The sequence below is a fragment of the Carica papaya genome, chromosome 8 (genome assembly GCF_054855325.1).
Source record: "Carica papaya isolate Zhongbai chromosome 8, ASM5485532v1, whole genome shotgun sequence".
Classification (NCBI taxonomy): domain Eukaryota; kingdom Viridiplantae; phylum Streptophyta; class Magnoliopsida; order Brassicales; family Caricaceae; genus Carica; species Carica papaya.
The window spans coordinates 16,158,694-16,181,498 of record NC_142316.1 but is presented as its reverse complement, the minus strand read 5'-3'; the positions used below and the strand labels follow the sequence as shown (position 1 = coordinate 16,181,498).

At 46.6% G+C, this 22,805-nt stretch overlaps 7 non-coding genes and 37 pseudogenes across 7 annotated transcripts; 29 read left to right on the top strand and 15 right to left on the bottom strand.

Moving 5' to 3' along the window:
- The first annotated feature begins 324 nt into the window (after positions 1–324).
- On the top strand, positions 325–443 carry LOC148243211 (5S ribosomal RNA; annotated as a pseudogene).
- Positions 444–1,006: 563 nt separating this feature from the next.
- On the top strand, positions 1,007–1,125 carry LOC148243210 (5S ribosomal RNA; annotated as a pseudogene).
- Positions 1,126–2,016: 891 nt separating this feature from the next.
- Positions 2,017–2,135, top strand: LOC148243209 (5S ribosomal RNA; annotated as a pseudogene).
- Positions 2,136–2,340: 205 nt separating this feature from the next.
- On the top strand, positions 2,341–2,459 carry LOC148243208 (5S ribosomal RNA; annotated as a pseudogene).
- Positions 2,460–2,966: 507 nt separating this feature from the next.
- Positions 2,967–3,085, top strand: LOC148243207 (5S ribosomal RNA; annotated as a pseudogene).
- A 209-nt stretch (positions 3,086–3,294) lies between these two features.
- LOC148243206 (5S ribosomal RNA) lies at positions 3,295–3,412 on the top strand (annotated as a pseudogene).
- A 561-nt stretch (positions 3,413–3,973) lies between these two features.
- LOC148243205 (5S ribosomal RNA) lies at positions 3,974–4,092 on the top strand. The gene has a single exon (XR_015814889.1). It is a non-coding gene; the product is annotated as a 5S ribosomal RNA (ribosomal RNA).
- Positions 4,093–4,650: 558 nt separating this feature from the next.
- Positions 4,651–4,769, top strand: LOC148243204 (5S ribosomal RNA; annotated as a pseudogene).
- Positions 4,770–4,974: 205 nt separating this feature from the next.
- Positions 4,975–5,093, top strand: LOC148243203 (5S ribosomal RNA; annotated as a pseudogene).
- Positions 5,094–5,485: 392 nt separating this feature from the next.
- Positions 5,486–5,604, top strand: LOC148243202 (5S ribosomal RNA; annotated as a pseudogene).
- A 559-nt stretch (positions 5,605–6,163) lies between these two features.
- Positions 6,164–6,282, top strand: LOC148243201 (5S ribosomal RNA; annotated as a pseudogene).
- Positions 6,283–6,828: 546 nt separating this feature from the next.
- Positions 6,829–6,947, top strand: LOC148243200 (5S ribosomal RNA; annotated as a pseudogene).
- Positions 6,948–7,156: 209 nt separating this feature from the next.
- LOC148243199 (5S ribosomal RNA) lies at positions 7,157–7,275 on the top strand (annotated as a pseudogene).
- Positions 7,276–7,838: 563 nt separating this feature from the next.
- LOC148243198 (5S ribosomal RNA) lies at positions 7,839–7,957 on the top strand (annotated as a pseudogene).
- Positions 7,958–8,161: 204 nt separating this feature from the next.
- Positions 8,162–8,280, top strand: LOC148243197 (5S ribosomal RNA). The gene has a single exon (XR_015815852.1). It is a non-coding gene; the product is annotated as a 5S ribosomal RNA (ribosomal RNA).
- A 1,243-nt stretch (positions 8,281–9,523) lies between these two features.
- Positions 9,524–9,642, top strand: LOC148243196 (5S ribosomal RNA; annotated as a pseudogene).
- Positions 9,643–10,203: 561 nt separating this feature from the next.
- Positions 10,204–10,322, top strand: LOC148243195 (5S ribosomal RNA; annotated as a pseudogene).
- A 559-nt stretch (positions 10,323–10,881) lies between these two features.
- LOC148243194 (5S ribosomal RNA) lies at positions 10,882–11,000 on the top strand. Its single transcript, XR_015814697.1, has one exon. It is a non-coding gene; the product is annotated as a 5S ribosomal RNA (ribosomal RNA).
- A 561-nt stretch (positions 11,001–11,561) lies between these two features.
- LOC148243193 (5S ribosomal RNA) lies at positions 11,562–11,679 on the top strand (annotated as a pseudogene).
- A 559-nt stretch (positions 11,680–12,238) lies between these two features.
- On the top strand, positions 12,239–12,357 carry LOC148243192 (5S ribosomal RNA; annotated as a pseudogene).
- Positions 12,358–12,553: 196 nt separating this feature from the next.
- Positions 12,554–12,672, top strand: LOC148243191 (5S ribosomal RNA). Its single transcript, XR_015815734.1, has one exon. It is a non-coding gene; the product is annotated as a 5S ribosomal RNA (ribosomal RNA).
- Positions 12,673–13,233: 561 nt separating this feature from the next.
- Positions 13,234–13,351, top strand: LOC148243190 (5S ribosomal RNA; annotated as a pseudogene).
- A 559-nt stretch (positions 13,352–13,910) lies between these two features.
- On the top strand, positions 13,911–14,029 carry LOC148243189 (5S ribosomal RNA; annotated as a pseudogene).
- Positions 14,030–14,225: 196 nt separating this feature from the next.
- Positions 14,226–14,344, top strand: LOC148243188 (5S ribosomal RNA). Its single transcript, XR_015815732.1, has one exon. It is a non-coding gene; the product is annotated as a 5S ribosomal RNA (ribosomal RNA).
- A 561-nt stretch (positions 14,345–14,905) lies between these two features.
- LOC148243187 (5S ribosomal RNA) lies at positions 14,906–15,023 on the top strand (annotated as a pseudogene).
- A 559-nt stretch (positions 15,024–15,582) lies between these two features.
- Positions 15,583–15,701, top strand: LOC148243186 (5S ribosomal RNA; annotated as a pseudogene).
- Positions 15,702–15,897: 196 nt separating this feature from the next.
- LOC148243185 (5S ribosomal RNA) lies at positions 15,898–16,016 on the top strand. Its single transcript, XR_015815731.1, has one exon. It is a non-coding gene; the product is annotated as a 5S ribosomal RNA (ribosomal RNA).
- A 560-nt stretch (positions 16,017–16,576) lies between these two features.
- LOC148243184 (5S ribosomal RNA) lies at positions 16,577–16,693 on the top strand (annotated as a pseudogene).
- A 206-nt stretch (positions 16,694–16,899) lies between these two features.
- On the top strand, positions 16,900–17,018 carry LOC148243183 (5S ribosomal RNA; annotated as a pseudogene).
- Positions 17,019–17,474: 456 nt separating this feature from the next.
- On the bottom strand, positions 17,475–17,593 carry LOC148243182 (5S ribosomal RNA; annotated as a pseudogene).
- Positions 17,594–17,599: 6 nt separating this feature from the next.
- On the bottom strand, positions 17,600–17,718 carry LOC148243181 (5S ribosomal RNA; annotated as a pseudogene).
- A 560-nt stretch (positions 17,719–18,278) lies between these two features.
- LOC148243180 (5S ribosomal RNA) lies at positions 18,279–18,397 on the bottom strand (annotated as a pseudogene).
- A 235-nt stretch (positions 18,398–18,632) lies between these two features.
- On the bottom strand, positions 18,633–18,751 carry LOC148243179 (5S ribosomal RNA; annotated as a pseudogene).
- A 206-nt stretch (positions 18,752–18,957) lies between these two features.
- On the bottom strand, positions 18,958–19,076 carry LOC148243178 (5S ribosomal RNA; annotated as a pseudogene).
- Positions 19,077–19,280: 204 nt separating this feature from the next.
- LOC148243177 (5S ribosomal RNA) lies at positions 19,281–19,399 on the bottom strand (annotated as a pseudogene).
- Positions 19,400–19,607: 208 nt separating this feature from the next.
- LOC148243176 (5S ribosomal RNA) lies at positions 19,608–19,726 on the bottom strand (annotated as a pseudogene).
- A 204-nt stretch (positions 19,727–19,930) lies between these two features.
- LOC148243175 (5S ribosomal RNA) lies at positions 19,931–20,049 on the bottom strand (annotated as a pseudogene).
- A 562-nt stretch (positions 20,050–20,611) lies between these two features.
- On the bottom strand, positions 20,612–20,730 carry LOC148243174 (5S ribosomal RNA). Its single transcript, XR_015815999.1, has one exon. It is a non-coding gene; the product is annotated as a 5S ribosomal RNA (ribosomal RNA).
- A 208-nt stretch (positions 20,731–20,938) lies between these two features.
- Positions 20,939–21,057, bottom strand: LOC148243173 (5S ribosomal RNA; annotated as a pseudogene).
- A 206-nt stretch (positions 21,058–21,263) lies between these two features.
- LOC148243172 (5S ribosomal RNA) lies at positions 21,264–21,380 on the bottom strand (annotated as a pseudogene).
- A 205-nt stretch (positions 21,381–21,585) lies between these two features.
- Positions 21,586–21,704, bottom strand: LOC148243171 (5S ribosomal RNA; annotated as a pseudogene).
- A 205-nt stretch (positions 21,705–21,909) lies between these two features.
- LOC148243170 (5S ribosomal RNA) lies at positions 21,910–22,028 on the bottom strand (annotated as a pseudogene).
- Positions 22,029–22,237: 209 nt separating this feature from the next.
- On the bottom strand, positions 22,238–22,356 carry LOC148243169 (5S ribosomal RNA; annotated as a pseudogene).
- A 203-nt stretch (positions 22,357–22,559) lies between these two features.
- On the bottom strand, positions 22,560–22,678 carry LOC148243168 (5S ribosomal RNA; annotated as a pseudogene).
- Between the last annotated feature and the right edge of the window lie 127 nt (positions 22,679–22,805).

Genomic DNA, 22,805 nt, shown 5'->3' with positions numbered 1-22,805 from the left:
ATTCTATCAGAACTCCGTAGGTAAGGGTGCTTTGGCGAGAGTAGTACTAGCAAGGGTTACCTCCTGCGAAGTCCTTATATTTCACCCATTTTCTTGTAAAAGTCCTCGTGTTGCACCCATTTTTTTGCAGATGATTCTTTCGACGTTACGCGCGACTTGAATTATGGTCCTCAGGTTTATTCGCAAATGTGAGTCACGGCGCCGTGGCATTTTACTTGATATTAGAACGAGAACGGGAGGTACAGTGCGCACGCACAAGGAAACAAATGACGGGAGGGAGAAGAAAGGGGAATTAGTGTATGTATTTGCAGCGCGAAATTAAACAGGTGCGATCATACCAGCACAAATGCACCGGATCCCATCAGAACTCCGCAGTTAAGTGTGCTTTGGCGAAAGTAGTACAATGATGGGTTACCTCCTGGGAAGTTCTCGTGTTGCACCCATTTTTTTTTTCAGATGTGTCGTTCGACGTTACGCGCGACTTTAATTTTTGTCCGCAGATTTATTCGCAAATGTGAGTCACGGCGCCGTAGCATTTTACCTGATATTTGAACGAGAACGAGAGGTGCAGTGCGCACGCACAAGGAAACAAATGACAGGAGGGGGGATGGAGGGAGAAAAAGTGTATGTATTTGCAGCGCATAATGAAACATGAGCAATCATACCAGCACCAATGCAACGGATTCTATCAGAACTCCGCAAGTTAAGGGTGCTTGGGGGAGAGTAGCACTAGGATGGGTGACCTCCGGCGAAGTCCTTATATTTCACACATTTTCTTAGGAAGTCCTCGTGTTGCACCTATTTTTTTGTAGATGATTCTTTCGACGATATGTGCGACTTGAATTATGGTCCTCAGGTTTATTCGCAAATGTGAGTCACGACACCGTAGCATTTTACTTGATATTAGAACGAGCACGGGAGGTGCAGTGCGCACGCACAAGGAAACAAATGACGGGAGGGGGAAGAAAGGAGAAGGAGTTTATCTATTTGCAGCGTGGAATTAAACGGGTGCGATCATACCAGCACTAATGCACTGGATCCCATCATAACTTCGCAGTTAAGTGTGCTTGGGCGAGAGTAGTACTCGGATGGGTGACCTCCTAGGAAGTCCTCGTGTCGCACTAATTTTTTTTTTTAGACGGGTCGTTCGACGTTACGCGCGACTGAAACTAGGGTCCGCTGGTTTATACGCAAATGTGAGTCAAGAAGCAGGGACATTTTAATTGATATTAGAACGAGAAGGAGAGATGCAGAGTGCACGCACAAGGAAACAAATGACGGGAGGGGGGATGGAGGGAGAAGAAGTGTATGTATTTGCAGCGCAGAATGAAACCTGAGCAATCATACCAGCACCAATGCAATGGATTCTATCAGAACTCCGCAGGTTAAGGGTGCTTGGGCGAGAGTAGCACTAGGATGGGTGACCTCCTGGGAAGTCCTTTTGTCGCACTAATTTTTTTTTTCAGACGGATCGTTCGACGTTATGCGCGACTGGATCTAGGGTCCACTGGTTTATACGCAAATGTGAGTCAAGAAGCAGGGGCATTTTAATCGATATTAGAACGAGAAATAGAGATGCAGAGTGCACGCACAAGGAAACAAATGACGGGAGGGGGGATGGAGGGGGAAAAAGTGTATGTATTTGCAGCGCAGAATGAAACATGAGCAATCATACCAGCACCAATGCAACGGATTCTATCAGAACTCCGCAAGTTAAGGGTGCTTGGGCAAGAGTGGCACTAGGATGGGTGACCTCCTGCGAAGTCCTTATATTTCACCAATTTTCTTAGAAAGTCATCGTGTTGCACCCATTTTTTTGCAGATGATTCTTTCGACGATACGCGCGACTTGAATTATGGTCCTCAGGTTTATTCGCAAATGTGAGTCACGGCACCGTAACATTTTACTTGATATTAGAACGAGCACGGGAGGTGCAGTGCGCACGCACAAGGAAACAAATGACGGGAGGGGGAAGAAATGGAAAGGAGTTTATGTATTTGCAGCGCGGAATTCACCGGTTGCGATCATACCACCACTAATGCAACGGATCCTATCAGAACTCCGCAGTTAAGTGTGCTTGGGCGAGAGCAGTACTCTGATGGGTGACCTCTTGGGAAGTACTCGTGTCGCAAAAATTTTTTTTCAGACGGGTCGTTCGATGTTACGCGCGACTGGAAATAGGGTCCGCTTTTTTATAAGCAAATGTGAGTCAAGAGGCAGGGGCATTTTAATCGATATTAGAACGAGAATGAGAGGTGCAGTGTGAACGCACAAGGAAACAATTGACGGGAGGGGGAAGAAAGGAGAAGGAGTGTATGTATTTGCAGCGCGAAATTAAACCGGTGCGATCATACCAGCAATAAAGCCCCGGATCCCATCAGAACTCTGCAGTTAAGTGTGCTTGGGCGAGAGTAGTACTCGGATGGGTTACCTCCTGCGAAGTCCTTATATTTCACCCATTTTCTCTGGAGGTCCTCGTGTTGCACCCATCTTTTTGCAGATGATTCTTTTGACGTTACGCGCAACATGATTTATGGTCCGCAGGTTTATTCGCAAATATGAGTCACAGCGCCGTGACATTTTACTTGATATTAGAACGAGTACGGGAGGTGCAGTGCGCACGCACAAGGAAACAAATGACGGGATGAGGAAGAAACGAGAATGTGTGTATGTATTTGAAGCGCAAAATTAAACAAGTGGCATCATACCAGCACTAATGCACCGGATGGATGACCTTTTGGGAAGTCCTCGTATCGCAATAATTTTTTTTCAGATGGGTCGTTCGACGTTACGCGCGACTGGAACTATGGTCCGCTGGTTTATATGCAAATGTGAGTCAAGAATCAGGGGCATTTTAATCGATATTAGAACGAGAAAGAGAGGTGCAGTGTGAACGCAAAAGGAAACAAATGATGGGAGGGGGGGAGGGAAGAAGGAGTGTATGTATTTTCAGCACGAAATTAAACAGGTGCGGTCACACCAGCACAAATGCACCGGATCCCATCAGAACTCCGCAGTTAAGTGTGCTTTGGCGAAAGTAGTACAATGATGGGTTACCTCCTTGGAAGTTCTCGTGTTTCACCCATTTTCTTTTTTTCAGATGTGCCGTTCGACGTTACGCGCGACTTTAATTATGGTCCGCAGACTTATTCGCAAATGTGAGTCACGGCGCCGTGGCATTTTACTTGATATTTGAACGAGAACGAGAGGTGCAGTGCGCACGCACAAGGAAACAAATGACGGGAGGGGGAAGAAATGAGAAGGAGTTTATGTATTTGCAGCGCGAAATTAAACAGGTGCGATCATACCAGCACTATGCTACGGATCCCATTAGAACTCCGCAATTAAGTGTGCTTGGGCGAGAGTAGTACTCGGATGGGTGACATCTTGGGAAGTCCTCGTGTCGCACTAATTTTTTTTTTCAGACGGGTCGTTCGACGTTACGCGCGACTGGAACTAGGGTCCATTGGTTTATACGCAAATGTGAGTCAGGAAGCAGGGGCATTTTAATCGATATTAGAACGAGAAGGAGAGGTGCAGTGTGAACGCACAAGGAAACAATTGATGGGAGGGGGAGGGAAGGAGAATGAGTGTATGTATTTTCAGCACGAAATGAAACAGGTGCGATCATACCAGCACGAATGCAACGGATTCTATCAGAACTCCGTAGGTAAGGGTGCTTGGGCGAGAGTAGTACTAGCATGGGTTACCTCCTGCGAAGTCCTTATATTTCACCCATTTTCTTGGGAGGTCCTCGTGTTGCACCCATCATTTTGCAGATGATTCTTTCGACTTTACGCGCGACTTGATTTGTGGTCTGCAGGTTTATTCTCAAATGTGAGTCACGGCGCCGTGGCATTTTACTTGATATTAGAATGAGTACGGGAGGTGCAGTGCGCACGCACAAGGAAACAAATGACGGGAGGGGGAAGAAAGGAGAAGGAGTTTATGTATTTGCAGTGCGGAATTAAACGGGTGCGATCATACCAGCACTAATGCACCGGATCCCTTCAGAACTCCGCAGTTAAGTGTGTTTGGGCGAGAGTAGTACTCGGATGGGTGACCTCTTGGGAAGTCCTCGTGTCGCACCAATCTTTTTCAGACGGGTCGTTCGATGTTACGCGCGACTGGAACTAGGGTCCGCTGGTTTATACACAAATGTGAGTCAAGAAGCAGGGGAATTTTAATCGATATTAGAACGAGAAGGAGAGGTGCAGTGTGAACGCACAAGGAAATAATTGATGGGAGGGGGAGGGAAGGAGAAAAAGTGTATGTATTTGCAGCGCAGAATGAAACAGGTGCGATCATACCAGCACTAATGCAACCGATTCTATCAGAACTCCGTAGGTAAGGGTGCTTGGGCGAGAGTAGTAATAGCATGGGTTACCTCCTGCGAAGTCCTTATATTTCACCCATTTTCTTGTGAAGTCCTCGTGTTGCACCCATTTTTTTGTAGATGATTCTTTCGACGTTACGCGCGACTTGAACTATGGTCGTCAGGTTTATTCGCAAATGTGAGTCACGGCGCTGTAGCATTTTACTTGATATAAGAACGAAAACGGGAGGTGCAGCGCGCACGCACAAGGAAACAAATGACGGGAGGGGGAAGAAAAGAGAAGGAGTGTATGCATTTGCAGCGAGAAACTAAACAGGTGCGATCATGCCAGCACTAAAGCCCCGGATCCCATCAGAACTCCGCAGTTAAGTGTGCTTGGGCGAGATTAGTACTAGGATGGTTGACCTTCTGGGAAGTCCTCGTGTCGCACAAATTTTTTTTCAGACTGGTCGTTCGACGTTACGCGCGTCTGGAACTAGGGTCCGCTGGTTTATACGCAAATGTGAGTCAAGAAGCAGGGGCATTTTAATAGATATTAGAACGAGAATGAGAGGTGAAGTGTGAATGCACAAGGAAACAAATGACGGGAGGGGGAAGAAAGGAAAAGGAGTGTATGTATTTGCAGCGCAAAATTAAAGAGGTGCGATCATAGCAGCACTAAAGCTCCGGATCCCATCAGAATTCCGCAGTTAAGTGTGCTTGGGCGAGAGTAGTACTCGGATGGGTGACCACCTGGGAAGCCCTCGTGTTGCACCTATTTTTTTTTGGATGGGTTGTTCGACGTTACGCGCGAATGGAATTATAAACCGCTGGTTCATTTACAAAGGTGAGTCACGGTGCCGGAGCATATTACTTGATATTAGAACGAGAAAGAGAGATGCAGAGTGCACGCACAAGGAAACAAATGACGGGAGGGTGGATGGGAGGAGAAAGAGTGTATGTATTTGCAATGCAGAATGAAACATGAGGGATCATACGAGCACCAATTATGGCCCACAGATTTATTCGCAAATGTGATTCACGGCGCCGTGGCATTTTACATGATATTTGAACGACAACGAGAGGTGCAGTGCGCACGCACAAGGAAACAAATGACGGGAGGGGGAAGAAAGGAGAAGGAGTTTATGTATTTGCAGCGCGGAATTAAACAGGTGTGATCATACCAGCACTAATGCACCGGATCCCATCAGAACTCCGCAGTTAAGTGCGCTTGGGCAAGAGTAGTACTCGGATGGGTGACCTATTGGGAAGTCCTCGTGTCGCACCAATTTTTTTTCAGACGGGTCGTTCGACATTACGCGCGATTGGAACTAGGGTCCGTTGGTTTATACGCAAATGTGAGTCAAGAAGCAGGGGCATTTTAATCGATATTAGAACGAGAAGGAGAGGTGCAGTGTGAACGCACAAGGAAACAATTGATGGGATGGGGAGGGAAGGAGAAGGAGTGTATGTATTTTAAGCACGAAATGAAACAGGTGCGATCATACCAGCACTAATGCAACGGATTCTATCAGAACTCCGTAGGTAAGGGTGCTTGGGCGGGAGTAGTACTAGCATGGGTTACCTCCTGCGAAGTCCTTATATTTCACCCATTTTCTTGTGAAGTCCTCGTGTTGCACCCATTTTATTGCAGATGATTCTTTCAACGTTACGCGCGACTTGAATTATGGTCCTCAGGTTTATTCGCAAATGTGAGTCACGGCGCTGTAGCATTTTACTTGATATTAGAACGAGAACGGGAGGTGCAGTGCGCACGCACAAGGAAATAAATTACGGGAGGGGGAAGAAAGGGGAATGAGTTTATGTATTTGTAGCGCAAAATTAAACAGCTGCGATCATACCAGCACTAATGCACCGGATCCCATCAGAACTCCGCATTTAAGTGTGCTTAGGCGAGAGTAGTACTCGGATGGGTGACCTCCTAGGAAGTCCTCGTGTCGCACTAACTTTTTTTTTCAGACGGGTCGTTCGACGTTACGCGCGATTGGAACTAGGGTCCACTGGTTTATACGCAAATGTGAGTCAAGAAGCAGGGGCATTTTAATTGATATTAGAACGAGAAAGAGAGATGCAGAGTGGACGCACAAGGAAACAAATGACGGGAGGGGGGATGGAGGGAGAAAGAGTGTATGTATTTGCTGAGCAGAATGAAACATGAGCAATCATACCAGCACCAATGCAACGGATTCTATCAGAACTCCGCAAGTTATGGGTGCTTGGGCGAGAGAAGCACTAGGATGGGTGACATTTTGCGAAGTCCTTATATTTCACCCATTTTCTTAGGATGTCCTCGTGTTACACCCATTTTTTTGCAGATGATTCTTTCGACGATACGCACGACTTGATATTCGCAAATGTGAGTCACGGCACCGTAGCATTTTACTTGATATTAGAACGAGCACGGGAGGTGCAGTGCGCACGCACAAGGAAATAAAAGACGAGAGGGGGAAGAAATGAGAAGGAGTTTATGTATTTGCAGCGCGGAATTAAATGGGTGCGATCATACCAGCACAAATGCAACGGATCCCATTATAACTCCGCAGTTAAGTGTGCTTTGGCGAAAGTAGTACAATGATGGGTTACCTCCTGGGAAGTTCTCGTGTTGCACCCATTTTCTTTTTTTCAGATCTGCCGTTCGACGTTACACGCGACTTTAATTATGGTCCGCAGATTTATTCGCAAATGTGAGTCACAGCGCCGTGGCATTTTACTTGATATTTGAACGAGAACGAGAGGTGCAATGCGCACGCACAAGGAAACAAATGACGGAAGGGGGAAGAAAGGAGAAGGAGTTTATGTATTTCCAACGCAAAATTAAATAGGTTCGATCATACTAGCACTAATGCACCAGATCCCATTAGAATTCTGCAGTTAAGTGTGCTTGGGCGAGAGTAGTATTCGGATGGGTGACCTCCTGGGAAGTCCTCTTGTCGCACTAATTTTTTTTTTCAGACAGGTCGTTCGACGTTACGCGCGACTGGAACTAGAGTCCACTGGTTCATACGCAAATGTGAGTCAAGAAACAGGGGCATTTTAATCGATATTAGAACGAGAAAGAGAGATGTAGAGTGCACGCACAAGGAAACAAATCACGGGAGGGGGGATGGAGGGAGAAAAAGTGTATGTATTTGCAGCCCAGAATGAAACATGAGCAATCATACCAGCACCAATGCAACGGATTCTATCAGAACTCCGCAAGTTAAGGGTGCTTGGGCGAGAGTAGCACTTGGATGGGTGACCTCCTGCGAAGTCCTTATATTTCACCCATTTTCTTAGGAAGTCCTCGTGTTGCACCGATTTTTTTGCAAATGATTCTTTCGACGATACGCGCGACTTGAATTATGGTCCTCAGGTTTATTCGCAAATGTGAGTCACGGCACCGTAGCATTTTACTTGATATTAGAACGAGCACGGAAGGTGCAGTGCGCACGCACAAGGAAACAAATGACGGGAGGGGGAAGAAAGGGGAAGGAATTTATGTATTTGCAGCGCGAAATTAAACCGGTGCGATCATACCACCACTAATGCACCGAATCCCATCAGAACTCTGCAGTTAAGCGTGCTTGGGCGAGAGTAGTACTCGGATGGGTGACCTCTTGGGAAGTCCTCGTGTCACAACAATTTTTTTTCAGACGGGTTGTTCGACGTTACGCGCGACTGGAACTAGGGTCCGCTGGTTTATACGCAAATGTGAGTCAAGAAGCAGGGGCATTTTAATCGATATTAGAACGAGAATGAGAGGTGCAGTGTGAATGCACAAGGAAACAATTGACGGGAGGGGGAAGAAAGGAGAGGAGTGTATGTATTTGCAGCGCGAAATTAAACAGGTGCGATCATACCAGCACTAAAGCCCCGGATCCCATCAGAACTCCGCAGTTAAGTGTGCTTGGGCGAGAGTAGTACTCGAATGGGTGACCACTTGGGAAGCCCTCGTGTTGCACCTATTTTTTTCGGATGGGTTGTTCGACGTTACGCGCGAATGGAATTATGAACCGCTGGTTCATTTGCAAAGGTGTGTCACGGTGCCGGGGCATATTACTTGATATTAGAACGAGAAAGAGAGATGTAGAGTGCACGCACAAGGAAACAAATGACGGGAGGGGGGATGGGAGGAGAAAGAGTGTATGTATTTGCAGTGCAGAATGAAACATGAGGGATCATACCAGCACTAATGCAACAGATTCTATCAGAACTCCGCAGTTAAGGGTGCTTGGGCGAGAAAAGTACTCGGATGGGTGACCTCCTGTGAAGTTCTTATATTTCACCCATTTTCTTGGGAGGTCGTCGTGTTGTACACATCTTTTTGCAGATGATTCTTTCGACGTTACGCGCGACTTGATTTATGGTCCGCAGGCTTTTTCGTAAATGTGAGTCACGGCGCCGTGGCATTTTACTTGATATTAGAACGAGTACGGGAAGTGCAGTGCGGACGCACAAGGAAACAAATGACGGGAGGAGGAAGAAAAGAGAAGGAGCGTATGTATTTGAAGCGCAAAATTAAACAAGTGGCATCATACCAGCACTAATGCACTGGATCCCATCAGAACTCCGCAGTTAAGTATGCTTTGGCGAAAGTAGTACAATGATGGGTTACCACCTGGGATGTTCTCGTGTTGCACCCATTTTCTTTTCTTTAGATGTGCCGTTCGACATTACGCGCGACTTTAATTATGGTCCGCAGATTTATTCGCAAATGCAAGTCACGGCGACGTGGCATTTTACTTGATATTTGAACGAGAACGAGAGGTGCAGTGTAAACGCACAAGGAAACAAATGACGGGAGGGGGGATGGAGGGAGAAAAAGTGTATGTATTTGCAGCGCAGAATGAAACATGAGCAATCATACCAGCACCAATGCAACGGATTCTATTAGAATTCCGCAAGTTAAGGCTGCTTGGGCGAGAGTAGCACTAGGATGGGTGACCTCCTGCGAAGTCCTTATATTTCACCCATTTTCTTAGGAAGTCCTCGTGTAACACCCATTTTTTTGCAGATGATTCTTTCGACGATACGCGCGACTTGAATTATGGTCCTTAGGTTTATTCGCAAATGTGAGTCACGGCACCGTAGCATTTTACTTGATATTAGAGCGAGCACGGGAGGTGCAGTGCGCACGCACAAGGAAACAATTGACGGGAGGGGGAAGAAAGGAGAAGGAGTTTATGTATTTGAAGCGCAGAATTAAACTTATGCGATCATACTAGCACTAATGCAACGGATCCCATCAGAACTCCGCAGTTAAGTGTGCTTAGGCGAGAGTAGTACTCGGATGGGTGACCTCTTAGGAAGTCCTCGTGTCGCACCAATTTTTTTTCAGACGGGTTGTTCGTCGTTACGCGCGACTGGAACTAGAGTCCGCTGGTTTATACGCAAATGTGAGTCAAAAAATAGGGGTATTTTAATCAATATTAGAACGAGAAGGAGAGATGCAGAGTGCACGCACAAGGAAACAAATGACGGGAGGGGGGATGGAGGGGGAAAAAGTGTATGTATTTGCAGCGCAGAATGAAACATGAGCAATCATACCAGCACCAATGCAACGGATTCTATCAGAACTCCGCAAGTTAAGGGTGCTTGGGCGAGAGTAGCACTAGGATGGGTGACCTCCTACGAAGTCCTTATATTTCACCCATTTTCTTAGGAAGTCCACGTGTTACACCCATTTTTTTGCAGATGATTCTTTCGACGATACACGCAACTTGAATTATGGTCCTCAGGTTTATTCGCAAATGTGAGTCACGGCACCGTAGCATTTTACTTGATATTAGAACGAGCACGGGAGGTGCAGTGCGCACGCACAAGGAAACAATTGATGGGAGGGGGAAGAAAGGAGAAGGAGTTTATGTATTTGAAGCGCGGAATTAAACTTATGCGATCATACTAGCACTAATGCACCGGATGCCATCAGAACTCCGCAGTTAAGTGTGCTTGGGCAAGAGTAGTACTCGGATGGGTGACCTCCTAGGAAGTCCTCGTGTCGCAACAATTTTTTTTCAGACGGGTTGTTCGACGTTACGCGCGACTGGAACTAGAGTCCGCTGGTTTCTACGCAAATGTGAGTCAATAAGTAGAGGCATTTTAATCGATATTAGAACGAGAAGGAGAGGTGCAGTGTGAACACACAAGGAAACAATTGATGAGAGGGGAAGGGAAGGAGAAGGAGTGTATGTATTTTCAGCACGAAATGAAACAGGTGCGATCATACCAGCACTAATGCAACGGATTCTATCAGAACTCCGTAGGTAAGGGTGCTTGGGCGAGAGTAGTACTAGCATGGGTTACCTCCTGCGAAGTCCTTATATTTCACCCATTTTCTTGTGAAGTTCTCGTGTCGCACCAATTTTTTTTCAGACAGGTCGTTCGACGTTACGCGCGTGTGGAACTAGGGTCCGCTGGTTTATACGCAAATGTGAGTCAAGAAGCAGGGGCATTTTAATCGATATTAGAACGAGAATGAGAGGTGAAGTGTGAACGCACAAGGAAACAAATGACGGGAGGGGGAAGAAAGGAGAAGGAGTGTATGTATTTGCAGCGCGAAATTAAACAGGTGCGATCATACCAGCACTAAAGCTCCAGATCCCATCAGAACTCCGCAGTTAAGTGTGCTTGGGCGAGGGTAGTACTCGGATGGGTGACCACTTGGGAAGCCCTCGTGTTGCACCAATTTTTTTTCGGATGGGTTGTTCGACGTTACGCACGAATGGAATTATAAACCACTGGTTCATTTGCAAAGGTGAGTCATGGTGCCGGGGAATATTACTTGATATTAGAACGAGAAAGAGAGATGCAGAGTGCACGCACAAGGAAACAAATGACGGGAGGGGGGATGGGAGGAGAAAGAGTGTATGTATTTGCTGTGCAGAATGAAACATGAGGGATCATACCAGCACTAATGCAACGAATTCTATCAGAACTCCGCAGTTAAGGGTGCTTGGGCGAGAAAAGTACTCGGATGGGTGACCTCCTCCGAAGTCCTTATATTTCACGCATTTTCTTGGGAGGTCGTCGTGTTGCACCTATCTTTTTGCAGATGATTCTTTCGACGTTACGCGCGACTTGATTTATGGTTCGCAGGTTTATTCGCAAATGTGAGTCACGGCACCGTGGCATTTTACTTGATATTAGAACGAGTACGGGAGGTGCAGAGCGAACGCACAAGGAAACAAACGACGGGAGAAGGAAGAAAAAAGAAGGAGTGTATGTATTTGAAGCGCAAAATTAAACAAGTGGCATCATACCAGCACTAATGCACTGGATCCCATCAGAACTCTGCAGTTAAGTTTGCTTGGGCGAGAGTAGTACTCGGATGGGTCACCTCTTGGGAAGTCCTCGTATCGCAATAATTTTTTTTCAGATGGGTCGTTCGACGTTACGCGCGACTGGAACTATGGTCCGCTGGTTTATACGCAAATGTGAGTCAAGAAGCAGGGGCATTTTAATCGATATTAGAACGAGAAGGAGAGGTGCAGTGTGAACGCACAAGGAAACAATTGATGGGAGGGGGAGGGAAGGATAAAAATTGTTTGTATTTGCAGCGCAGAATGAAACAGGTGCGATCATACCAGCACTAATGCAACGGATTCTATCAGAACTCCGTAGGTAAGCGTGCTTGTGCGAGAGTAGTAATAGCATGGGTTACCTCCTGCGAAGTCCTTATATTTCACCCATTTTCTTGTGAAGTCCTTGTGTTGCACCCATTTTTTTGCAGATGATTCTTTCGACGTTACGCGCGACTTGAATTATGGTCCTCAGGTTTATTCGCAAATGTGAGTCACGGCGCTGTAGCATTTTACTTGATATTAGAACGAGAACGGGAGGTGCAGCCCGCACGCACAAGAAAACAAATGACGGGAGGGGAAAGAAAAGAGAAGGAGTGTATGAATTTGCAGCGCGAAACTAAACAGGTGCGATCATACCAGCACTAAAGCCCTGGATCCCATCAGAACTCCGCAGTTAAGTGTGCTTGGGCGAGATTAGTACTCGGATGGTTGACCTCCTGGGAAGTCCTCGTGTCGCACCAATTTTTTTTCAGACTGGTTGTTCGACGTTACGCGCGTCTGGAACTAGGGTTCGCTGGTTTATATGCAAATGTGAGTCAAGAAACAGGGGCATTTTAATCGATATTAGAACGAGAATGAGAGGTGAAGTGTGAACGCACAAGGAAACAAATGACGGGAGGGGGAAGAAAGGAGGAGTGTGTGTAGCGCGAAATTAAAGAGGTGCGATCATACCAGCACTAATGCCCCGGATCCCATCAGAACTCCGCAGTTAAGTGTGCTTGGGCGAGAGTAGTACTCGGATGGGTGACCACCTGGGAAGCCCTCGTGTTGCACCTATTTTTTTTCGGATGGGTTGTTCGACGTTACGCGCGAATGGAATTATGAACTGCTGGTTCATTTGCAAAGGTGAGTCACAGTGCCGGGTCATATTACTTGATATTAGAACGAGAAAGAGAGATGCAGAGTGCACGCACAAGGAAACAAATGACGGGAGGGGGGATGGGAGGAGAAAGAGTGTATGTATTTGCAGTGCAGAATGAAACATAATGGATCATACTAGTACTAATGCAACGGATTCTATCAGAACTCCACAGTTAAGGGTGCTTGGGCGAGAAAAGTACTCGGATGGGTGACCTCCTGCGAAGTCCTTATATTTCACGCATTTTCTTGGGAGGTCGTCGTGTTGCACCTATCTTTTTGCAGATGATTCTTTCGACGTTACGCGCGACTTGATTTATGGTTCGCAGGTTTATTCGCAAATGTGAGTCACGGCACCGTGGCATTTTACTTGATATTAGAACGAGTACGGGAGGTGCAGAGCGAACGCACAAGGAAACAAACGACGGGAGAAGGAAGAAAAAAGAAGGAGTGTATGTATTTGAAGCGCAAAATTAAACAAGTGGCATCATACCAGCACTAATGCACTGGATCCCATCAGAACTCTGCAGTTAAGTTTGCTTGGGCGAGAGTAGTACTCGGATGGGTCACCTCTTGGGAAGTCCTCGTATCGCAATAATTTTTTTTCAGATGGGTCGTTCGACGTTACGCGCGACTGGAACTATGGTCCGCTGGTTTATACGCAAATGTGAGTCAAGAAGCAGGGGCATTTTAATCGATATTAGAACGAGAAGGAGAGGTGCAGTGTGAACGCACAAGGAAACAATTGATGGGAGGGGGAGGGAAGGATAAAAATTGTTTGTATTTGCAGCGCAGAATGAAACAGGTGCGATCATACCAGCACTAATGCAACGGATTCTATCAGAACTCCGTAGATAAGCGTGCTTGTGCGAGAGTAGTAATAGCATGGGTTACCTCCTGCGAAGTCCTTATATTTCACCCATTTTCTTGTGAAGTCCTTGTGTTGCACCCATTTTTTTGCAGATGATTCTTTCGACGTTACGCGCGACTTGAATTATGGTCCTCAGGTTTATTCGCAAATGTGAGTCACGGCGCTGTAGCATTTTACTTGATATTAGAACGAGAACGGGAGGTGCAGCCCGCACGCACAAGAAAACAAATGACGGGAGGGGAAAGAAAAGAGAAGGAGTGTATGAATTTGCAGCGCGAAACTAAACAGGTGCGATCATACCAGCACTAAAGCCCTGGATCCCATCAGAACTCCGCAGTTAAGTGTGCTTGGGCGAGATTAGTACTCGGATGGTTGACCTCCTGGGAAGTCCTCGTGTCGCACCAATTTTTTTTCAGACTGGTTGTTCGACGTTACGCGCGTCTGGAACTAGGGTTCGCTGGTTTATATGCAAATGTGAGTCAAGAAACAGGGGCATTTTAATCGATATTAGAACGAGAATGAGAGGTGAAGTGTGAACGCACAAGGAAACAAATGACGGGAGGGGGAAGAAAGGAGGAGTGTGTGTAGCGCGAAATTAAAGAGGTGCGATCATACCAGCACTAATGCCCCGGATCCCATCAGAACTCCGCAGTTAAGTGTGCTTGGGCGAGAGTAGTACTCGGATGGGTGACCACCTGGGAAGCCCTCGTGTTGCACCTATTTTTTTTCGGATGGGTTGTTCGACGTTACGCGCGAATGGAATTATGAACTGCTGGTTCATTTGCAAAGGTGAGTCACAGTGCCGGGTCATATTACTTGATATTAGAACGAGAAAGAGAGATGCAGAGTGCACGCACAAGGAAACAAATGACGGGAGGGGGGATGGGAGGAGAAAGAGTGTATGTATTTGCAGTGCAGAATGAAACATAATGGATCATACTAGTACTAATGCAACGGATTCTATCAGAACTCCACAGTTAAGGGTGCTTGGGCGAGAAAAGTACTCGGATGGGTGACCTCCTGCGAAGTCCTTATATTTCACGCATTTTCTTGGGAGGTCGTCGTGTTGCACCTATCTTTTTGCAGATGATTCTTTCGACGTTACGCGCGACTTGATTTATGGTTCGCAGGTTTATTCGCAAATGTGAGTCACGGCACCGTGGCATTTTACTTGATATTAGAACGAGTACGGGAGGTGCAGAGCGAACGCACAAGGAAACAAACGACGGGAGAAGGAAGAAAAAAGAAGGAGTGTATGTATTTGAAGCGCAAAATTAAACAAGTGGCATCATACCAGCACTAATGCACTGGATCCCATCAGAACTCTGCAGTTAAGTTTGCTTGGGCGAGAGTAGTACTCGGATGGGTCACCTCTTGGGAAGTCCTCGTATCGCAATAATTTTTTTTCAGATGGGTCGTTCGACGTTACGCGCGACTGGAACTATGGTCCGCTGGTTTATACGCAAATGTGAGTCAAGAAGCAGGGGCATTTTAATCGATATTAGAACGAGAAGGAGAGGTGCAGTGTGAACGCACAAGGAAACAATTGATGGGAGGGGGAGGGAAGGATAAAAATTGTTTGTATTTGCAGCGCAGAATGAAACAGGTGCGATCATACCAGCACTAATGCAACGGATTCTATCAGAACTCCGTAGGTAAGCGTGCTTGTGCGAGAGTAGTAATAGCATGGGTTACCTCCTGCGAAGTCCTTATATTTCACCCATTTTCTTGTGAAGTCCTTGTGTTGCACCCATTTTTTTGCAGATGATTCTTTCGACGTTACGCGCGACTTGAATTATGGTCCTCAGGTTTATTCGCAAATGTGAGTCACGGCGCTGTAGCATTTTACTTGATATTAGAACGAGAACGGGAGGTGCAGCCCGCACGCACAAGAAAACAAATGACGGGAGGGGAAAGAAAAGAGAAGGAGTGTATGAATTTGCAGCGCGAAACTAAACAGGTGCGATCATACCAGCACTAAAGCCCTGGATCCCATCAGAACTCCGCAGTTAAGTGTGCTTGGGCGAGATTAGTACTCGGATGGTTGACCTCCTGGGAAGTCCTCGTGTCGCACCAATTTTTTTTCAGACTGGTTGTTCGACGTTACGCGCGTCTGGAACTAGGGTTCGCTGGTTTATATGCAAATGTGAGTCAAGAAACAGGGGCATTTTAATCGATATTAGAACGAGAATGAGAGGTGAAGTGTGAACGCACAAGGAAACAAATGACGGGAAGGGGAAGAAAGGAGGAGTGTGTGTAGCGCGAAATTAAAGAGGTGCGATCATACCAGCACTAATGCCCCGGATCCCATCAGAACTCCGCAGTTAAGTGTGCTTGGGCGAGAGTAGTACTCGGATGGGTGACCACCTGGGAAGCCCTCGTGTTGCACCTATTTTTTTTCGGATGGGTTGTTCGACGTTACGCGCGAATGGAATTATGAACCGCTGGTTCATTTGCAAAGGTGAGTCACAGTGCCGGGTCATATTACTTGATATTAGAACGAGAAAGAGAGATGCAGAGTGCACGCACAAGGAAACAAATGACGGGAGGGGGGATGGGAGGAGAAAGAGTGTATGTATTTGCAGTGCAGAATGAAACATAATGGATCATACTAGTACTAATGCAACGGATTCTATCAGAACTCCACAGTTAAGGGTGCTTGGGCGAGAAAAGTACTCGGATGGGTGACCTCCTGCGAAGTCCTTATATTTCACCTATTTTCTCGGGAGGTCCTTGTGTTGCACCCATCTTTTTGCAGATGAATCTTTCGACGTTACGCGCGACTTGATTTATGGTCCGCATGTTTATTCGCAAATGTGAGTCACGGCGCCGTGGCATTTTACTTGATATTAGAACGAGTACGGGAGGTGCAGTGCGTACGCACAAAGAAACAAATGATGGGAGGAGGAAGAAAAGAGAGGGAGTGTATGTATTTGAAGCGCAAAATTAAACAAGTGGCATCATACCAGTACTAATGCACTGGATCCCATCAGAACTCTGCAGTTAAGCGTGCTTGGGCGAGAGTAGTACTCGGATGGGTGACCTCTTGGGAAGTCCTCGTATCACAACAATTTTTTTTCAGATGGGTCGTTCGACGTTATGCGCAACTGGAACTATGGTCCGCTGGTTTATATGCAAATGTGAGTCAAGAATCAGGGGCATTTTAATCGATATTAAAACGAGAATGAGAGATGCAGTGTGAACGCACAAGGAAACAAATGATTGGAGGGGGGGAGGGAACAAGGAGTGTATGTATTTTCAGCACGAAATTAAACAGGTGCGGTCACACCAGCACAAATGCACCGGATCCCATCAGAACTCCGCAGTTAAGTGTGCTTTGGCGAAAGTAGTACAATGATGGGTTACCTCCTGGGAAGTTCTCATGTTGCACCCATTTTCTTTTTTTCAGATGTGTCGTTCGACGTTACGCGCGAATAAACCTGCGGACCAAAAATCAAGTCACGCATAACGTCGAAAGAATCATCTGCAAAAAGATGGGTGCAACACGAGGACCTCCCAAGAAAATGGGTGCAACACGAGGACTTCCGAAGTGGTCACCCATCTGAGTACTACTCTCGCCCAAGCACCATTAACTGCAGAGTTCTGATAGAATCTGTTGCATTAGTGCTGGTATGATCCCTCATGTTTTATTCTGCACTGCAAATACATACACTCTTTCTCCTTCCATCCCTTCTCCCGTCATTTGTTTCCTTGTGCGTGCACTCTGCATCTCTCTTTCTCATTCTAATATCAAGTAATATGCCCCTGCACCGTGACTCACCTTTGCAAATGAACCAGCAGTTTATAAGTCCATTCACGCGTAACGTTGAAAAACCCATCCGAAAAAAAATAGGTGCAACACGAGGGCTTCCCAATTGGTCACCCATCCGAGTACTACTCTCGCCCAAGAAAACTTAACTGCGGAGTTCTGATGGGATCCGGGGCTTTAGTGCTGGTAAGATCGCACCTGTTTAATTTGTGCGACACGAGGACATCCCAGGAGGTCACCCATCCGAGTACTAATCTCGCCCAAGCACGCTTCACAGCAGAGTTCTGATGGGATTCGGTGCATTAATGCTGGTATGATCGCACCTGTTTAATTTTGCGCTGCAAATACATAAACTCATTCCCCTTTCTTCCCCCTCCCATCATTTGTTTCCTTGTGCGTGCGCACTGCACCTCCCGTTCTCGTTCTAATATCAAGTAAAATGCTACAGCGCCATGACTCACATTTGCGAACAAATCTGAGGACCATAATACAAGTCGCGCGTAACGTCGAAAGAATCATCTGCAAAAAAATGGGTGCAACACGAGGACTTCACAAGAAAATGGGTGAAATATAAGGACTTCGCATGAGGTAACCCATGCTAGTACTACTCTCCCCCAAGCACCCTTACCTACGGAGTTCTGATAGAATCCGTTGCATTAGTGCTGGCATGATCGCACCTGTTTCATTTCGTGTTGAAAATACATACACTCCTTCTCCTTCCCTCCCCCTCCCATCAATTGTTTCCTTGTGCGTTCACACTGCATCTCTCCTTCTCGTTCTAATATCGATTAAAAATGCCCCTGCTTCTTGACTCACATTTGCGTATAAACCAGCGGACCTAAGTTCCAGTCGCGCGTAACGTTGAACGACCCGTCTGAAAAAAAATTGGTGCGACACGAGGACTTCCCAGGAGATCACCCATCCGAGCACTACTCGCGCCCAAGCACACTTAACTGCGGAGTTCTGATGGGATCCGGTGCATTAGTGCTGGTATGATCGCACCCGTTTAATTTCGCGCTGCAAATACATAAACTCCTTCTCCTTTCTTCCCCCTCCCGTCATTTGTTTCCTTGTGCGTGCGCACTGCACCAACCGTGCTCGTTCTAATATCAAGTAAAATGCTACGGTGCCGGGACTCACATTTGCGAATAAATCTGAGGACCATAATTCAAGTCGCGCGTATCGTCGAAAGAATAATCTGTAAAAAAATGGGTGCAACACGAGGACTTCCTAAGAAAATGGGTGAAATATAAGGACTTCGCTGGAGGTCACCCATCCGAGTACTACTCTCGCCCAAGCACACTTATCTGCGGAGTTCTGATGGGATCCGGTGCATTAGTGCTGGTATGATCGCACCTGTTTAATTTCAAGCTGCAAATACATAAACTCCTCCTTTCTTCCCCCTCCCATCATTTGTTTCCTTGTGCGTGCGCACTGCACCTCTCGTTCTCGTTCAAATATCAAGTAAAATGCCACGGCGCCGTGACTCACATTTACGAATAAATCTGCGGACCATAATTAAAGTCGCGCGCAACGTCGAACGGCACATCTGAAAAAAAGAAAATGGGTGCAACACGAGAACATCCCAGGAGGTAACCCATCATTGTACTACTTTCGCCAAAGCACACTTAACTGCGGAGTTCTGATGGGATCCGGTACATTTGTGCTGGTGTGACCGCACCTGTTTAATTTCGTGCTGAAAATACATACACTCCTTCTTCCCTCCCCCCCTCCCATCATTTGTTTCCTTGTGCGTTCACACTTCACCTCTCATTCTTGTTCTAATATCGATTAAAATGCCCCTGCTTCTTGACTCACATTCGCGTATAAACCAGCGGACCCTAGTTCCAGACGCGGGTAACGTCGAACGACCCGTCTAAAAAAAAACTTGTGCGACACGAGGACTTCCCAAGAGGTCACCCATCCGAGTACTAATCTCGCCCGAGCACACTTCACTGCGGACTTCTAATGGGATCCGGTGCATTAGTGCTGGTATGATCGCAACTGTTTAATTTCGCGCTGCAAATACATAAACTCATTCCCCTTTCTTCCCCCTCCCGTTATTTGTTTCCTTGTGCGTGCGCTCTGCACCTCCCGTTCTCGTTCTAATATAAAGTAAAATGCCACGGCGCCGTGACTCACATTTGCGAATAAACTTGAGGACCATAATTCAAGTCGCGCGTAACGTCGAACGGCACATCTGAAAAAAAAAAATGGGTGCAACACGAGAACTTCCCAGGAGGTAACCCATCATTGTACTACTTTCGCCAAAGCACACTTAACTGCGGAGTTCTGATGGGATCCGGTGCTTTTGTGCTGGTGTGACCGCACCTGTTTAATTTCGTGCTGAAAATACATACACTCCTTCTTCCCTCCCCCCCTCCCATCATTTGTTTCCTTGTGCGTTCACACTGCACCTCTCTTTCTCGTTCTAATATCGATTAAAATGCCCCTGATTCTTGACTCACATTTGCGTATAAACCAGCCGACCCTAGTTCCATTCGCGCGTAAAGTCGAACGACCCGTTTGAAAAAAAATTGGTGTGACACGAGGACTTCCCAGGAGGTCACCCATCCGAGTACTAATCTCGCCCAAACTCACTTAACTGCGGAGTTCTGATGGGATCCGGTGCATTAGTGCTGGTATGATCGCACCCGTTTAATTCTGCGCTGTAAATACATAAACTCCTTCTCCTTTCTTCCCCCTCCCGTCATTTGTTTCCTTGTGCGTGCGCACTGCACCTCCCGTGCTCGTTCTAATATCAAGTAAAATGCTACGGTGCCGTGACTCACATTTGCGAATAAACCTGAGGACCATAATTCAAGTCGCGCGTATCGTCGAAAGAATCATCTGCAAAAAAATGGGTGCAACACGAGGACTTCCTAAGAAAATGGGTGAAATATAAGGACTTCGCAGGAGGTCACCCATCCTAGTGCTACTCTCGCCCAAGCACCCTTAACTTGCGGAGTTCTGATAGAATCCATTGCATTGGTGCTGGTATGATTGCTCATGTTTCATTCTGCGCTACAAATACATATACTTTTTCTCCCTCCATCCCCCCTCCCGTCATTTGTTTCCTTGTGCGTGCACTCTGCATCTCTCCTTCTCGTTTGAATATCGATTAAAATGTCCCTTCTTCTTGACTCACATTTGCGTATAAACCAGTGGACCCTAGTTCCAGTCGCGCGTAACTTCAAACGACCCGTCTGAAAAAAAAATTAGTGCAATACGAGGACTTCCCAAAAGGTCACCCATCCGAGTACTACTCTCGCCCAAGCACACTTAACTACGGAGTTCTGATGGGATCCGGTGCATTAGTGCTGGTATGATCGCACCTGTTTAATTTCGCACTGCAAATACATAAACTCCTTCTCCTTCTTCCCCCTCCCGTCATTTGTTTCCTTGTGCGTGCGCACTGCACCTCTCGTTCTTGTTCAAATATCAAGTAAAATGCCACGAAGCCGTGACTCACATTTGTGAATAAATCTTCGGACCATAATTAAAGTCGCGCGTAACGTCGAACGGCACATCTGAAAAAAAGAAAATGGGTGCGACACGAGAACTTCCCAGGAGGTAACCCATCTTTGTACTACTTTTGCCAAAGCACACTTAACTGCGGAGTTCTGATGGGATCCGGTGCAATTGTGCTGGTGTGACCGCACCTGTTTAATTTCGTGTTGAAAATACATACACTCCTTCTTCCCTCCCTCCCTCCCATCATTTGTTTCCTTGTGCGTTCACACTGCAACTCTCCTTCTCGTTCTAATATCGATTAAAATGCCCCTGATTCTTGACTCACATTTGCGTATAAACCAGTGGACCATAGTTCCAGTCGCGCGTAACGTCGAACGACCCATCTGAAAAAAAATTGTTGTGATACGAGGACTTCCAAAGAGGTCACCCATCCAAGTACTACTCTCGACCAAACACACTTAACTGCAGAGTTCTGATGGGATCCAGTGCATTAGTGCTGGTATGATGCCACTTGTTTAATTTTGCGCTTCAAATACATACACTCCTTCTCTTTTCTTCCTCATCCCGTCATTTGTTTCCTTGTGCGTGCGCACTACACCTCCCGTACTCGTTCTAATATCATGTAAAATGCCACGGCACCGTGACTCACCTTTGCAAATGAACCAACGGTTTATAATTCTATTCGCACGTAACTTCGAACAACCCATCCGAAAAAAAATATGTGCAACACGAGGGCTTCCCAAGTGGTCACCCATCCGAGTACTACTCTCGCCCAAGCACACTTAACTGTGGAGTTCTGATAGAATCCGTTGCATTAGTGCTGGTATGATCGAACCTGTTTAATTTCGCGCTGCAAATACATGCACTCCTTCTCCTTTCTTCCCCCTCCCGTCATTTGTTTCCTTGTGCGTTCACACTTCACCTTTCATTCTCGTTCTAATATCGATTAAAATGCCCCTGCTTCTTGACTCACATTTGCGTATAAACCAGCGGACCCTAGTTCCAAACGCGCGTAATGTCAAACGACCCGTCTGAAAAAAAATTGGTGCGACACGAGGACTTCCTAGAAGGTCACCCATCCGAGTACTAATCTCGCCCAAGCACACTTCACTGCAGAGTTCTGATGGGATCCGGTGCATTAGTGCTGGTATGATCGCACCTGTTTAATTTCGCGCTGCAAATACGTAAACTCATTCCCCTTTCTTCCCCCTCCCGTCATTTGTTTCCTTGTGCGTGCGCACTGCACCTCTCGTTCTCGTTCAAATATCAAGTAAAATGCCACGGTGCCGTGACTCACATTTGCGAATAAATCTGCGGACCATAATTAAAGTCGCGCGTAACGTCGACCGACACATCTGAAAAAAATAAAATGGGTGCAACACGAGAACTTCCCATGAGGTAACCCATCATTGTACTACTTTCGCCAAAGCACACTTAACTGCGGAGTTCTGATGGGATCTGGTGCATTTGTGCTGGTGTGACCGCACCTGTTTAATTTCGTGCTGAAAATACATACACTCCTTCTTCCCTCCCCCCTCCCATCATTTGTTTCCTTGTGCGTTCACACTGCACCTCTCCTTCTCGTTCTAATATCGATTAAAATGCCCCTGATTCTTGACTCACATTTGCGTATAAACCAGCGGACCATAGTTCCAGTCGCGCGTAATGTCGAACGACCCATCTGAAAAAAAATTGTTGCGATACGAGGACTTCCCAAGAGGTCACCCATCATTGTACTACTTTCGCCAAAGCACACTTAACTGCGGAGTTCTGATGGGATCCGGTGCATTTGTGCTGGTGTGACCGCACCTGTTTAATTTCGTGCTGAAAATACATACACTCCTTCTTCCCTCCCCCCTCCCATCATTTGTTTCCTTGTGCGTTCACACTGCACCTCTCCTTCTCGTTCTAATAACGATTAAAATGCCCCTGATTCTT